Source organism: Chlorocebus sabaeus, chromosome 11, assembly GCF_047675955.1.
Source record: "Chlorocebus sabaeus isolate Y175 chromosome 11, mChlSab1.0.hap1, whole genome shotgun sequence".
Lineage (NCBI taxonomy): Eukaryota > Metazoa > Chordata > Mammalia > Primates > Cercopithecidae > Chlorocebus > Chlorocebus sabaeus.
The window spans coordinates 82,781,828-82,795,556 of NC_132914.1; positions in this window are offsets into that span (position 1 = coordinate 82,781,828).

A 13,729-nucleotide genomic window follows, 5' to 3' on the forward strand; every position below is an offset into this window, starting at 1 on the left:
GTAAACTCCAAAGAGAAAGACTTTGTACTTTAACCCCAACTAGGTATCTTTAAACATTACATCATTAGTTACAACATAGGTTGAGTGAGAAATCATGAATGGATGTGAGCCATTCATGATTATTAAAAGAAAATCAACTCCAATACAGGCTGATCTGTACCATGTTTGCACCCAGAGTTGTACATTACATTATATGATACCCTCTGCCAAGGACAATTGAAAGTGCTAAACATATAAAGGGTTATTGTACAAAGGATGTTGTTAAGCAGCCAGTCGTCTGTATATGAGCTTAAATTTTAGTACTGGGATTTAGGATGCTCATGATCGTTGCTGTTATTGACAGAACATTCCTGGAGTATGGATCAGCAGACAGGAGATGTTTGAGAACATATTAATGTGGGATTAGGAGCACTGGCACTGAAACAGGTTTCCAAGGGAAACTTGTAGATCTCCTTTCCTGGAACCTTTTGATCGACGCCTTACCGTCTGGCATAGCTAAAATCTGTCCTACCTCGAGCAGAACTAATGATCTCATGTCTAGAGGTCGCTTCCAAGCCTGTGACAGAGAACTAAATTCAAGACAATACAAAGAACAAAACATGGTGTCAAATAAATTGCTCATATTCTTCTTAAGTCCTCAATTCCCTGCAGCAACAGATGAATCTGAACAATAGTTATAGAAATAAAATAAATAATCCCACAATTAACTAGGGTGTATATTGCATTGTGACTGTTATGTTTATCATTTAATCATAAGTTAAGCCGGATATCACAAGAGGAGAAACAGACCTGGTTGTGAAAACCTTATTATACTGATTAGAATGTCTTTCTATGAGGTATTGTGGAATGATGGTGATGATTTTACAAGCTAAATTACTAGGTTTGAGAAGTTCCTGGCACGTGTAAGAGTAAGTGCACTAGACTTCCTTAATAAAGCTTTCCTTCTCTTGTACTTTAACACAAGGGTCTGGTTCTGCACTATCTTGGCCTCACTTTTCACATACTATAGAAACTTTTCACAGAAGCCCTATTAAAGAAGTGCTTAAACCCCAAGCTTTGTTTTCCCACTGTTTTTACCTGAAATTAGCTCTTTCATTGTTTTCTTTACTTTTGAGTACATTCATCCAATGATTATTTTATCACCTTGGAAGCACATTGTACTGTCTGAAAAATATGCACCATGCTGACTTCACTTATGCCATGTTGCACTCACTCTGCAAGCTCTTCAACAAGACATGCTATGAAATCACCTACCCTGTCTCACTGTTTCAAACAGACCTTTGCCACTGCAGATCAAGACTTTTAAAGTTCACTTGCTGACTTGCAGCAGCTCGTTGAATGTTTTCCAAGCTTGCAAGCATGCTGTTGTAAAGTAAAAGTGAAGCTTTTAAAGATTGCACAGCAGCAGGGATTCACTTCTTTAATGGAGAAAATTCAAATTTGCAATCCCAAACTGGCAACATGGGGTGTCACATTTCCCACAATCTGTTGTGAGGCCTGCAGGTGTGACAACTCTGCCACATGTTTAAATGAGCATTACTGCTCCTCCTATATGCTGCAGAATTGACAGTTTATCTCCTTCTGTTCAATTTGCTTTCTGCAAATCATTTTCATAAAACAGTGTAGAGGGATGCACTCTAATCCGAGGACACTTCTGCTTTATTTTCCTGTCATTGTGAATCTCCTGATATCCCTGACCATTTAGAGGTAAACCAAGCATTATTCCCATGCATTTAATAAAACTGCATCACATCAAACACAGTTGGGAAATCAAATCTCAGATTTCAAATAACAATACAGTTTCCTCTGATTCACTATTATCTTACTTCTATCTCTCATCTAAGCTTAATATAGGAGACAATAAGGAAGCAGTAGTACAAATAGGATATTTAGAATCACAGGACCAAAAACGTGGTCAGCTGCTGTGTGATTTTGTCTAAGCTGCCTAACTTCTCAAAGCCCTATGCTCCTATCTTCAAAATAAGAGATTACATAATCTATTTGGCCAATGAACCATTCAGCAAACATTTATCAAGGACCAGTTTGCTCTATGGATCAGATTAAGGGGTAATACAATAAAAAAGACAAAATGTTGATCCAAAGTGAAAACACCACGTTAATCTTTAAACACTATACTTTTATCAGATGTTGCTGTTACCGTCTAAATTGGAAGCCCCGTAGTCAATAAACTGTATTGATAATCTTACCATTTTAAATCACAGTAAATGTACAGTGATGCAGGTAGTAAAGATATGAAATTTTGGAGGTAATTTTATGTTTTGTATTAGAAATTCTGGAAAAAATCTGATGAGAAAAAAATATATTTTTCTTGTTCCAATCCTGGAAACATAAAGCAATTTTGTATCAAATTATTGTTTATAATGGCAGATAAGAGCTCCAAAGTTATATTGTGGTTTATTTCCAATGCTGTTGAGTAAATGTATAACTGCCTGTATTTAGCAAATAAATGAAAAGCAATATGCCCTCAATGTTCAATTGTATCCAAAGAAAATGTAATGCAATTCCTTTTATTTCTCTCTCTCTCTCTCTTCACAATGAAGAGAAAATCAAGACAACATTATTAGACACAGTTTGGCCCAACCCTGTGCTAGGCTAACATAAAAACACAAATCTTATGTTTAGATACTTTACAATTGATTCTAGAGAAATAGGCTTGATATATACGAAACAACTAACATACAGTGTCACACGTTAGGATAGTGCACAAACTTCACGAAGATTGCAAACTCAAAAATATTTTACTAATAGAATATGATTACTGTAAGAATTTTCAATGAAGATTTCACTAGAGGATAAATCCTACCCTTCAGGATTAATTGGGTTTCTCTCTGCCAACTCCCCTGTAAGATCTGAAGTACGATTCCATAATTCGCATTTCTAAGAAGTTACCAGGCAATGCTGATGCTGATCTGGGAACCATTTATCCTAGGATGAATCCTATAAGCAATTCACAAACAGGACCAATGTTTTAGTCTCTTAGTGTCTCCCTAGTACTTGCAAAAGAATCAGATCCACATTATATACTCAATAAATGTTGAACGAAATGCAGTCATTCTCTAAACATGTGTGATGTGAATCCCTTGCTATGAAGTAGGTTACGAAGTACCAAAACAAAGAAGTTGCAACCCAGATGGGAAGAAAGACATCTAAATATATAATTGTGGTCATGCTGTCACATGTAAACACATATTTTTAGCAGACCTGTTTAAATGCCATCAGAGTCATGGTATGTACAGGAAATAGCCATGGTATATAGAAGAGAATGAACATTTCTGTTCTGCATAAACTCTCCAAGAAGGAGAAGTGAGAAACTGGAATTTGTCGTGGATTACATAGGGCAGAATATTTCAAAAAATAAAAGGCCCAGCAATGTGAAATAGCAATATTACAGTTAGGGAACATACTTATTTTAATATGGCTAGGATATTGAGCACATTAACTCTATTTCTAGAGGAGCCCAAAGGTTTCAGAGCTTAGCAAAGGTTTCAAATTGATGGGTCATGGATAAGAAAACATATCATGCCAGGAGACAGCAGGGGCAAAGCATTCAAGTAGTTATGATGAGGGGTGGGAATGGGGCAGGAAATAGAGGTATCAGGAAGACCAGCACTAATGTGGTGAAGATCATTGGTTCTCAAACTTTAGTGTTCATCAAAATCGTCTTATTTAAACAGATATTGTGGGGTTTCTCTCTGCCAGCTCCACTGCAAGTTTTTGATTCAGTAGATCTGAAATGCGATTCTGTAATTTGCATTTCGAAGAAGTAACCAGGCAATGCTGCTGCAGATCTGGGAACCACACATCGAGGATGACAAGTATCAAAAATAAATCATGCCTGTAATCCCAGCACTTTGAGAGGCCGAGGGGAGTGGATCACCTGAGGCCGGGAGTTCGAGACCAGCCTGACCAACATGGAGAAACCCCAAATCTACTAAAAAATAAAAAAAATTAGCCAGGTGTGGTGGTGCGTGTTTATAATCCCAGCTACTCGGGAGGCTGAGGCAGGAGAATTGCTTGAACCTGGGAGGCGGAGATTGTGGTGAGCCGAGATTGCGCCATTGCACTCCAGCCTGGGCAACAAGAGCAAAACTGTGTCTCAAAAATAAATAAATAAAATTTTATACCCAACGTAGGACCAGTTGATGAAATATTTTAAATCCTTGGATCCAGAGTGTGGACAGCATCTTATAAATGTTAATAAGTCATAATGCCTTCTTAAATTCCATAATCGTCAGACTAACAATGAGTTTTAAAACATGAAAATATAAAGAAATAATGAGTTTACATTTTAGAAACAACAATTTTCAAAAATATAAAAGCCCACATCTCCAAATTTTAGAGAAGTTATAGAAAAACAGAAACTTTTGTGCAGTGCTGGTAGAAGTGTAGTTAGAAACAACCCTTTGGAAAATGATTTGGCAATACCTAGAGAACCTAAATATGCCCAGAACTTAAAAGGGGCGATTCCAGTCCTCAGCATGTTTGCCAGAGGAACTCTCATGATTGTGCACATAGAGAGTTATACCAAAAAATTGATTGCATTGCTGTAAGAACATTTACCTATCTACCTACTTATTTATCTACCTATCTATATAGATATAGCTATCATACATACAAATATAAATATACATACATATATGCATATGTACATATCAACAAGAATAACATGAATAAACAAATTATTATGTACAAGATTCCATTGGATGATCTTTTAGTTAAAAGTAATTAAGGATTATAGACCTTCAAGGATAAAACTCAAAAACAAAACTGTAAACAAAGAATAATACAACACTATGCTCCCTTTTAATATCTAAATATGCAAAAAATATATTAATTGTGAATGTACACACATACAGTCAGCATTAAAACTACATGTAATGACATATGACAAATTCAGAAGTGGTTACCTCTGCACTCACTGGAATGAAATTGGGGGCAAGAATATATAGTGGCTTACATTTTGTCAACCATTTTTTCTTAAGATAGGTGGTAGATAAATGGGTGTTTCATATACTGTCATCTATATTTGTGTGCAAAAGTTAGTTTATAATTTCAAAAACAAGAATGCCATAAAGAAAATTATGATTTAATAATAATACAATGTTATATAGAAATATAATAAGTTGTATTGTGCAGAATGGATTTATTGGGAGTGACGGGAGAGGTAATAAAGATGCCTGTTGAGAGGTTAACATTCATATTTGCTTCATAGCTACTGGATTTCTTGTTATTTCTATGACCTTTCTAAACAATGTTAGCACAGCTCTCGACTTGGACTTAATCGTCAGGAGAGTATTTTTCAGCGGCTTATATAATGTTAAAATTCACTGACTTTATTATTATAATTAGCTAATCAATTGAAGTTGAGTTTGCTTACCTGGTAAAATTGGCAGTGCTTAATACCTTAATATCTTCAGGTGAGGGATGGGGTAGGAAAGGAAGAAACTCAATAACACTTGATTTTATAGCATTACATGCAAATAATAAATTAAATATTAAATTTAAAAATTCAATAATTTTCCTCTGTATAGATATACCTGGCTAATATTGTCAAAAATATGTTTACTTGTGAAATTAATTATATTTTAATTTATGGGTTATATTATTAATATTCTGATACTGTCATGGATGCAATAAGCTAAGCATGTAAGAATCTTTAAAAAGAATTAAGAAAAATTGACTAAATGAGTTAATTATGTGTAATTTCTTAAGTATTTTTGCTATTATGACTTCCTGTTAGTCTCATTATTCACATTTCTCAATTGCTTTTGTGTACTACTAGTTATAGGGAGATAGGTTCTTGGCTGTCAGTCTACATATACATATATATATATATTTAATATTGGTAAACTTCAGATGATCAGTTGTCAAAATTCAGGAATTTAAGCTTTGCTAGCATCTAGTGAATAATGAAGTCAAACAAAAGGATAATTCTTTAGTAACTGGTTTATACTCTGGATTAATCTAATTGAGGATTTCTTATCAATATGAACTTTCATTGTTAAGCTAACTTGCACATTAGGGAAAAATAATTTTCTCTTTCTATTAGCTATTACTGAGGTGAGTGGTGCTGTGATTTTTATTTTCAGCCTAGCAAATAGAGCACTCGAGAAAGCAAATTTTGTGTTACATAATCACATAATGCATTTCAACATCTAACATAAGTTTCCTTTGAACTCTCAGTTCTTCTAGAGTAATTACTTAGCTGCTTTCTGATTTTAATTACCTCTATGATTTTAGAAAGATTCCAAAGTGGTGATGATAAAGGTCAAAGTAAATTCCATGGCACCTGATAGGTAGTGAATATTTGCAAGCTCTTATTTAAATGCGACCAACTGAAACAGATTTACTAAGATATTAGGAAAAATGCGATGATGGTGATGATGATGATTTGAATGCTGAAGCTAGAACTGATACTTAGATATTCAGGCCAAATTGAAGAGATGTTGAATTAGAGACTTTAACCTAACCAGGCTTTTAACTATCTGTATGAAAAAAAAAAAAAATGTTAAATAACTATAGATAAATAATGAAAAGGAAATCTTCACATATGGTAGTACATTGTGGAGATAAAGAGCATGAAAACGGGGACCAAACTCTTGGAGTTTAAACCCTTGCTCTGCCTCTTACTGGCTGCCTGACCCTAGGTATGTTAAACATCCTTCTCATGCCTGTTTTCGAATATGTAAAAGAAGGATAATGATAGCATATGTCACATAGAGTTTATTTGAAAATTAAATGGATCAGTTTCTAAAGCACTGAAAGCAGTGCCTGGAAGACAGTAAGAACCAGTTGAATGTTTTTGTTAAGCAAAACAATTTGCATAATAAAAACAACCTAGTATGGATAAACCTGATGTAGAGATTGTGAGTCTTGGTGTTAAATAGGTTATCAAATTCTTCCAACCGAGTTCTATTTAATAATTTGCTCTCATGACTCCCCTTTATTTCCTACTTGTTCTCCAAATTTGTATGTAAACTCTATAGATTTATAATAGAAGTATTTACATGGTAAATAATTACTTTATAGTTAAAATATTTATTGCCTGATAATTATTCCAACATTGGTTTATCAAAATGTAATTAATAAACTATTCTCTCTATTGTAAAATATGTAATCAACAATTGGCATATATGTATCTCTTATCAAGTAGGAATGCTATACTGGCCCACCTATTTAATTTGTTTTAAATAAGTGAATTATTAACATTGTATTGTCTTAAATTTCAGTTACCCAGGAGAAATAAGTTTACTCTTAAACTATATTGTACAGTATATATTGTACAACATAGTGACTACACAAACAATATATTGTATTCTCAAAAAATGCTACAAATGGATGTAAAGTGTTTTCATCACAAAAATAAGTGATGAGGCAATTTATATGTTAATTAGGTAGATTTCATCATTCCACACTGTATATATGCTTCAAGACATCGTGTCGTACATGACAAATATCCACAAATTTTTTCTGTCAATTTAAAAAATTAAAAAAAAAAAACCACTCAGTTTGCAGTCTATCTGCTGGAATTAAATGCAAGGTCAGGAATTAGAATCCTACTATGTTCCCAGAAGAAGATCATGACTAGATATTTGTGTATAACCTTAGTGATAACTACACTCCATAAAATATAAAATAAAATTGTAAGATGATACAAAATTATATTGCCCTTAATATTTTTATTTCTATACACAAGAGTTTATCAAGTTGTAAAGAGTTACATACTCCTTTTTATCTTTGGAATTTAAAAAAAAGAATTGTAAAATTTATCAAGGGGAAGAGCCTCTATGTTACGTAGTTTGTGTTCAGAAACCGGCCTTTTATATGGCCTCATGGACACTTAATTGCAAACCAGGTCTTGACTTGTAGGATTTGCAGAAATGACATCTGATAGTTGTTCCTTTGTCTTCTTCAACTTCCACATGCACACATAGTATAAGAATTAATACTTCTTCAGTCATAATTTTGTGCAGAATACTGTTTAACATATTTTCCATATTATTAGGTTGGTGCAAAAGTAATTGCAGGTTCTGCAATTGTAACTATTGCAAAAACCACAAATATGTTTGCACCAAACTAATAACTCATGTTATCTTCACAAACACCTTATGAAATTGTCTTTGTTACTATCCTAATTTTACTGATGAGAAAACTATAAAAAAGAAAAAACTAAGTAACTTGATCAAAAATACAGAGAAAGTGGCAGATTTGGTAGTTTGACTTAGGCAGTCCAACTTCAGAAGCCACACTTTTAATCACTAACATACACTATCTCCTCCACATGTCATCCATTGGATTTAAGATGAAATCCACGACAACCAGTTTAAGATGCAACCAAGAGTAGTCAGTTTCTGAAGTGGTTGCACCCATTCTCCTCTTTGGGAGCTTAGGTGGAAGAACTTGGTTGAATTATCACCATTCTTAACTTTGACAGAGAAGTTCAACCTTGTAGTTAATGTATCTTAATTTCTAATACAAAACAGTAGATTAGTCTTGAAAACAATGTAAGATGCTTACATGATATTATTTTCAATATCTTTTTAGTCTCATGTTATTGATTCCTATGATATTAGGCCCTATTTTAGCAAAATAATTTTATTACTTTAAAGATTTGATATACTTTATCAATCAGTATTAAAAGCTATAAAAGTGTGAGTTTTTAAAAAATAAGTAAGGCAGTCAAGTACTTACAATGTTAAATATTTGCTTGAGAGGATGTCGTTCATAAGCTTCTAATAGCAGTTGGTTATACTTCTATATCTCTCCTGCCTTTTGTTTGTTTTTAATTTTTAGGCTTTACCATTTCTTTTGTCTTGGTCTATATTCGATGTAACATGGCAGAATAATTAAAATTTTTATAATAGCTTATCCTTATTCTTACAAAGAAACTTGGTATATGAAATGGTGAGTTTTCATTTTTAATGAATTTCAATTATGAATCATTTTAATTATGAATAATATGAATTTTACATTCATATTAGCTTTACAAAATATGAATGTAAAAACTTTGTAATTTTAGAACTGTAAGTAACTGCAGTTAACTAGTCCTAAGCCCTGACTTTTTCAAATGGGAAAACTAAGTTCCAAATAGATTAGATTACATTCCCAAATAAATCATCCTGGTTTGTGATACATATAAGATACTTGACTGAAAGATGTCTTGCATACCTGGTTGAATTTCTACTCTAATATCTGAGAAGAAAACATGAATATATTTTTTCAAGATGCAGAGTATATGAATATATAATCTTAACTTAATCTTAATTTTAATTGTATAACCTAAGAGTTAAAATAAAAGCATGGTTCAGAATAAGATGAAAACCACTTAGATTAGTGGAAATTTTCCCAATAGCCTTTGGAACAGCTCAGAGAAGTTAATCTTAAAATATCTCAAGGCAGGTAGCTGTGTTTCAGCAGACACTGTCCTTATATCCCACAAAACAGTAACTGTTTTACCATGTTTTTCATATGAAATACATAGCCAGAAAAAAAATTCATATGTTACTAAGCACAAACAAACATATTATTCTATATGTTGGAGACATTGTGGCTTCTTTTAATTTTTAAAAACTTATTTTTGTTTTTGAAAATAAGATACTAATTAAAAAACTTTTGTAAGAATACATTTTTAATGTGTGTTCTAGCATTTAAGAAATTTAAACCACTATTTTTAAAATACATTTTAAAAGTTTTATAATAATATAACTTCTTCCTGTACTCAAGCATTCTGGAAAGCATTTAAACAACGATCATAATGCCAGTGTCCTTCACTTTTAATTTGTGGGGTATATAACTTATACAGGAGTCACATCGGAATATCAAGAAAGATTCATGACAAATCAGAAGTAACTGCGAAAATGTCACCTGATGCAGAAAGTCAGGATATTGTAAAGGGAGTACCTTATTATAATATTCAGGAAAAACTCCTCACCAAAATGAGAAGTTGCTGTATCATAAAATTTATATCAACCAAAATTCTTAAGTAAAACTATAGTTATACTTAAGTCAAAGGCAAAAAAAAAAAAAAAAGAAAACAGTCTCCTAGAGTGATGCTTGTAATCGAGCTGAAAATGTTTCTCTGAATAAAAGTCTAAAAGTAGAACTAAATTGTATTATAACTGTTTTATGACAGATGCTAATAAAAATATATGGCCAGAAAAGTCAACATAGGAATCAAAAACATTAGGAAACACAGCAGAAATTTTATAGTGTGGTCTAAATATAATCTACATAGAAGTTTTATGATAAAATTTTTGGCTAGTAAGTATGTAATTTTGTTTTCTGTTCAATAATTGTTCAGTGATTTGTCCAATCTAAATTACAAATTAATTGAAATAAAGTTTATCTGTAAGCTGAAGAAGTAGACAATAAATTTATTATGTAGAAAATAGACACAGTAAAAATGAAATAACATGTGTTTTATCTTTTATCAGCTAAGTAGTAATCATATCTACAGTATACACGTAGTATTATGTATCGTAAAATCAATTTAGTTTGTTTTACTAAGGAAGTTAAGTGGATATGTAAAGTTAAGCTGGATTTCTTTCATTCTCAGGGGCTGAACATCATTAGATATGACTTTTTTTTTAAGCAGATGTGGTTTAGTGACTAAAAAGACTACAAAATGCTGTTTTTTTTAATGTTAAGTATTTTAAGCGGCTGGCTCTTTCTCTTAATGAGAGAAAGTTTTTCACAAGAGACATTCATTTGAAGTCATTTTGAGAAAGGAGTAAAAAATTTAGGGCTACTTATCTGGGAAATAACACAAATAAAAAGAACTCCAGTTGGAGCTGCATATGAATCCTTCAGACATTTTTCTAAGTGGACACTTCAAGAACTTGACACACATGAATTAAAAATATAAAAGCTGATTCAACCAGCTGGAAGGAGGGTGGTATAATTGTGGTGATAGCTTAAATGATCTCCGAAAGCTGTCAGTACAGCCTCATTCAGGGAGAAATAAGTGTTTTTCAGAGAGTTCAAGCTTAAGTTGAGGGAACAGTTATAATATGAGATGTGTCATGCTGAGCTGGGAGAACAGTCCATACTCAGTAAACTAAGAATGAAAAGAAAAATACTAGAAGATAAATAACATTGGAATTATTAGTGCCCATCACTTTGTAAATGTTTTTCTGTGTTTCTCAGACTATTCAAGACATTTCCTTTATGATATTACTAATATGCCATAGTCGCCTCTTTATCACAAAAATGTTTGGGATTTGGAGAATTTCATATTTACATTCTAACCAGTGTATTCATCATTGTACACTAAGTTGTAATCCAGTCCTTCTCTCTTTTTTTAAGTTATATAAAATTGTTAATGAACAAAATAATGGTTTTTATCTTCTCGATTTAAATTGGCAGGTAGGCATATTTTTAATATCAGAAGGAGAGTACATCAGTGTACCCTATGAATAATTTCATTTATAGTTTCACTTTTAACAATAATGTTAAAACCAAGCTAGTTTATTCATGAGAATGAGTAAGACAATTACGAATATATTGTTATTCAATTTGATAGAAGGAAGATGTCCCAGAACAGGCAGCTATAGTCTAATTTCCAGATATTTCCATTTAAAATAATTTTGACTCCCATTTTTTCTATTGTAGGGTACATCTTGTCATTTTGTTGTCTAGCTAGCATCAATACCACTCCTTATTCTGCTACTAGAACCCTTATTTTCTTCTGTAAGTAGTATTGTTGGGATTGTCTACTTCAAGCTTATATAATATCTAAATTGAACTGCCAATCAAAGTGATTACTTTCCCTAGTCAAGGGATAGTCAGATTATTTCTCCTGGAAATATGAACTTTGAGCCAAATGTAGATTCAAAGTTAATCACTTTACTTGAATGAGATTATCCAGTGGTTCCTGTTACTAAGATCTCATGAGCCTTGCTAGTTCTTATTCTCACCAAGGCCTCATTCTTCAATATTTTCTTTCATTTTGTGACCTAACCTACTTCCTTTCAGGTGTCTCTTTTTTCCTAGGTTGAGCCAGTCTGATTTACTTTACTTTAGGCTGAATAAATTGAACTGATTCATCTTCATTACATTCATTCACTCCTATTAATTCACTTATTCATCTGGCAAGTATACAGTGAACAGAAGATGACTAAGATGTAATTGTAAAAATATAATTTCTCCCTTAAGAAATTTGACATCTGTTAAAATAGACCAACAGTGGGCAAACATTTTTGTAAAGAGCTAGATAGTCAATATTTTAGGTTTTGTGGACCATATGATCTCCATTGCAACTACTCCGCAAATGTAGTGCAAAAGTACGCATAAGCGTTGTATACATGAAAGAGAGTGGATGATTTACATTATTACTCTATTTAAAGATATTAAAATATGCATTTCATAAAATATTTATATGTCCTGAAATATTATTATTCTTTTGATTTTTGTCAACAATTTTAAAAAGTAAAAAACTGAAAACCGACTAAACAAAAACATTCTTAGTTTGTGTGCCATACAGAAACAAGCAGTAGACTGGATCATGCTGATCTCTGAGATGGACCTAAAAGAAAACAGTTATCAAAGATCAGATGGCTGTAGATGTGTGGTATTATTTCTGAGGACTCTGTTCTGTTCCATTGGTCTATATCTCTGTTTTGGTACCAGTACCATGCTGTTTTGGTTACTGTAGCCTTGTAGTATAGTTTGAAGTCAGGTAGCGTGATGCCTCCAGCTTTGTTCTTTTGACTTAGGATTGTCTTGGAGATGCGGGCTCTTTTTTGGTTCCATATGAACTTTAAAGCAGTTTTTTCCAATTCTGTGAAGAAGCTCATTGGTAGCTTGATGGGGATGGCATTGAATCTATAAATTACCTTGGGCAGTATGGCCATTTTCATGATATTGATTCTTCCTATCCATGAGCATGGTATGTTCTTCCATTTGTTTGTGTCCTCTTTGATTTCACTGAGCAGTGGTTTGTAGTTCTCCTTGAAGAGGTCCTTTACATCCCTTGTAAGTTGGATTCCTAGGTATTTTATTCTCTTTGAAGCAATTGTGAATGGAAGTTCATTCCTGATTTGGCTCTGTGTTTGACTGTCACTGGTGTATAAGAATGCTTGTGATTTTTGCACATTAATTTTGTATCCTGAGACTTTGCTGAAGTTGCTTATCAGCTTAAGGAGATTTTGGGCTGAGACAATGGGGTTTTCTAAATATACAATCATGTCGTCTGCAAACAGGGACAATTTGACTTCTTCTTTTCCTTACTGAATACCCTTGATTTCTTTCTCTTGCCTGATTGCCCTAGCCAGAACTTCCAACACTATGTTGAATAGGAGTGGTGAGAGAGGGCATCCCTGTCTTGTGCCAGTTTTCAAAGGGAATTTTTCCAGTTTTTGCCCATTCAGTATGATATTGGCTGTGGGTTTGTCATAAATAGCTCTTATTATTTTGAGGTACGTTCCATCAATACCGAATTTATTGAGCGTTTTTAGCATGAAGGGCTGTTGAATTTTGTCAAAAGCCTTTTCTGCATCTATTGAGATAATGATGTGGTTCTTGTCTTTGGTTCTGTTTATATGCTGGATTATGTTTATTGATTTGCGAATGTTGAACCAGCCTTGCATCCCAGGGATGAAGCCCACTTGATCATGGTGGATAAGCTTTTTGATGTGCTGCTGAATCCGGTTTGCCAGTATTTTATTGAGGATTTTTGCATCGATGTTCATCAGGGATATTGGTCTAAAAT